The sequence below is a fragment of the Glycine max genome, chromosome 10, assembly GCF_000004515.6.
Source record: "Glycine max cultivar Williams 82 chromosome 10, Glycine_max_v4.0, whole genome shotgun sequence".
Classification (NCBI taxonomy): Eukaryota; Viridiplantae; Streptophyta; class Magnoliopsida; order Fabales; family Fabaceae; genus Glycine; species Glycine max.
The window spans coordinates 19098326-19102507 of record NC_038246.2 but is presented as its reverse complement, the minus strand read 5'-3'; positions in this window follow the sequence as shown (position 1 = coordinate 19102507).

Genomic DNA, 4182 nt, shown 5'->3' with positions numbered 1-4182 from the left:
TCAAAAACAAAGGGGGAGAATTTATGTGAGTGATCGACTAGGAAAAAGTGTGTGTGTGTGTGTTTCTTGATTTTAGAAGTTGTCATCATCAAAAAGGGGGAGATTGTAGAAGCAAAGCTTCATGGTGAATCAAAGGTGATTCAAAGGTGTTTTGATGATAACAATGATGACAACAAAAGATGATGACAAAGGTGATGACAAAAAGCTCAAAGATCAATCAAAGAACAACTCAAGTGAATCAAGAACAATTCAAGAGTTCAAGATAAGAATCAAGAAGAATTCAAGACTCAAGAAGAAAGTTTAGAATCAAGAATCAAGAGAAGGCTTAATCAAGATAAGTATGAAAAGTTTTTCTCAAAACTTGAGTAGCACATGATTTTTCTCAAAACATGTTTACCAAAGAGTTTTTACTCTCTGGTAATCGATTGCCAGATTGTTGTAATCGATTACCAGTAGCAAAATTGTTTTGAAAAAGTTTTTGAATTGAATTTACAACGTTCCAATTAATTTCAAAAAGTTGTAATCGATTACAATGTTTTGGTAATCGATTACCAGTGCCTTTGAACATTGAAATTCAAATTCAAATGTGAAGAGTCACATCCTTTCACATAAAAGCTTTGTGTAATCGATTACACTGATTTGGTAATCGATTACCAGTGATTGTTTCTGAATAAATCAAAAGATGTAACTCTTCAAATGGTTTTTGACTTTTTCAAATTGGTTTTTAAGTTTTTCTAAAAGTCATAACTCTTCTAATGGTTGTCTTGACCAGACATGAAGAGTCTATAAAAGCAAGGCTTTGTTTTGCATTTCATTAAGTCATTCAATCAATCTTTTACAAGCCTTGAAACTCTTTGAACTTCTTCTTCTTCTTTGTACCAAAAGCTTTCTAAAGTTTTCTGGTTTTCTAAACCTTGAAAACTTGTGCTATTCATCTTTTCATTCTCTTCTCCCTTTGCCAAAAAGAATTCGCCAAGGACTAACTGCCTGAATTCTTTTTGTGTCTCGCTTCTCCCTTTTCCAAAAGAACAAAGAACTAACTTCCTGAATTCTTTTGTGTCTCCCTTCTCCCTTGTTAAAGAATTCAAAACGACACAGTCTGAGAATTCTTTTGATTCTTCCCATTCCCTAACACAAAAGTGTTCAAAGGACTAACCGCCTGAGAACTCTTTTGTATCCCCATTCACAAAGTATCAAAGGTTGAACCGCCTGAGATTTTTGTCTTAACACATTGGAGGGTACATCCTTTGTGGTACAAGTAGAGGGTACATCTACTTGGGTTTAACTGAGAACAAGAAAGGGTACATCTCTTGTGGATTAGTTCTAGTGGAGGGTACATCCACTAGGTTCAAAGAGAACAAGGGAGGGTACATCCCTTGTGGATCTTTGCTTGTAAAAGAATTTTTACAAGGTTGAAAGAAATCTCAAGGACCGCAGGTCGCTTGGGGACTGGATGTAGGCATGGGTTGTTGCCGAACCAGTATAAAAACTCTTGTGTGTTTGTTTCCTTATTCCCTACTCTTTTACTTTCCGCTGTGCATTTAATTTCCGCTTTTACTTTCTGTTAAGTTTCTCTTCTACTCCTCATTCTCTTAACAATTTAGTAAAAGCCTTAGAAGAGTAATTTTTTAATTAGTAAAGGTTTAGGAATAAATAATTCAACCCCCCATTCTTAATTATTATGAGGCCACTTGATCCAACAGACTGCATTAAGACACACATACTCAACTGACTTATCGCACCCCGATTCCTTGTGAAAGTACGACAGCTCAGCCCTGCACTATCAAGGACTTTAGAGTCAGACCAGTTTCCACTTTTTAATGACCCTAACAAATCATGCATCTACGTGATCAAGGTAAAGGCATACTAGAATGAAAAGCAAATAGCACAGAGAATACACAAAACATCATTAAATAGATAGAAATATATTTACATCAAGTACCTACAGGGAAGATCCAACAGAGGATTTAGCTTTCCATACCAAGAAGCCTTCTTAACAACAAAGAGAAGAACAATATGAAAGATTGAAAAAATACAAGTGGTGAGGATGTCTCCTTCACCTCTAGGATCTCACAATCACTCACAAATTCAGCTCAAGCTCTCAAACCGGCTTCTGCTTCAAGCTCTGGTCTCTGCTGATCTTCACACGGAAAAATCTCTCAAAACTCTCTGGAACTTGGACCTTTCTCTCTCTAGAAACCCTAGACATGCAAAGCTTTGAATCCCAATCCAAACTCCCTTCACAAAATCTGATTTCAGGCTTAAATAGGTGGCCTTGTTCGTGCTCGTGCACTTAGCGCATGTATGGACCGCTTAGCGCACGCTAGTGATTTTTGGCTTAGCGCGCCTTTCTCGCTTAGCGGATGAACTGAAGCGGTGCGCTTAGAGAGATGAAGCGGTGCGCTTAGTGAACCTGTACAGCTTATCTTCTTCTGGATTCTTTCTCACGCTTAGCCCAGGAGTGTCGCACTTAGCGAATACTCGCTAAGCCAACATATTGGCTTAGCGAGAAGGTGAAAACAGCCTTTTCCAAAGCTTGCCTAATTAACCTGAAATTGAGAGAAAATGATTATTAAACACACAAAATGAAAGTACTAAGTATTTATTACCTATACTTAACAGAAAATACTTATAACATTACAAAATAACCATAAATTGGGAGAGTTTGATACAATTTATACAAGTTTTATACACAAAAGTTAGTCGTTTTCACCGACTAACAGTACTCTGACTACCCCATTCCGATTTTGCTTTACTCGGTCCAACTCTTGTGTCGAGATTTTCACTACCTTGGCAACTCTAGCCATGGAGGGATGGAACCCCGAGAAAAGATATGGCTTCCTTCCTCCCAGCGGGCATCCCAGGATTTCTTCAACTCTTCCACGATCGACACTAGCTAGAAATCCTCAAATGTGAAGCACCTCAGGGGCTGATCATAATACTGGGTAAGGGATGCAATCACTTCCACGAAGACTTCTATGATAGCTAGGTCCCAAATCTTACCATAGGCTTTGCAGAAGGCTTGCCGTTGAAGTTGACCCATCAATTGCCCCAACTCTCGTAAACTGGCAACCTCTAAACTCTTGATTTTGACTTGATAGAACCTTTTCTTGAGCAATGGTGTTTGATTCGATCCCATGTTTACTAGAATGAAAAGTCCGATTTGAATTAATACTCTGACATCTATCATGGGAGAAATGGATGAATGCATGAAGAGATGCTTATGCGGTGCATGACACGAATGTATTTTACGGACACAAGAGCCCAGAAAATCGTCTCTTCTTACTTGCAACATTTGGCAGCACAGTGCCTCATGTATGCACTTAAGAAGGTGACATGGACCTTCCAGCTTCTCGTGACATAATGACGAGACCAACATACAACGTGCGTGTGATGACACAATGCGCATGCATAAAAAGGTGCATGGTTTAAGCGCAACAGGGGGATGTACAAGCATGGTAATATCATCAAATAATCATATAGTAGAGACGTGCATGACATTTAAAGGATATGCATGGCAGTGTTAAAGGAAACAAAACACGCAACGTGTTTGGTTCATGCCCTTATTTTAGGAACCTAAACGGGAGGAACTAAAAGACTTTTAGTGATAACTTCCTAAGGCAGTTATATCTCTCTCAATGGTTTCTAAAGATATCATTCCTTTTGATATCACATTGTGGCGGTAGGGACTACCAGCGACAACATATCATCAAAGAGAAAAACTCTAGATGAGGTTTCACTGTCATCAAGCAAGTTGGAGACTTAGCATGATCACAGATTCACCTCCACTTCCTATGTTCCCACAGACCCGGGTATAGGGCCCTTTTTCAACTCACCGTGTGTGCAAAAAGTGTTGGTGTTTGTGTGCATCAAATGAATAAATATCTACCTCATGCACACATTAAAAACACTAAACGCATCCAAGAGTTATATACAATAACATAAGAGAAATAAAAGGAAACCGACAAAAGGGAAAGTTATGATATTGCACAAGATTTAGAAGGCTTAACTCTCTAAAAACAGTCCTCAGTGGAGTCGCCAACTGTCGCAACCTACCTTTTGGCGAGAAGGCGACGTGAGGCTCATAGGTGCGTCTTCCAAGGGAGGAAAATGCGTGAAGTTGCCACCAACGATTATTAAAGGAACGTTAGAAAGACCAAAACGCGGGTCTACGAACTTTAA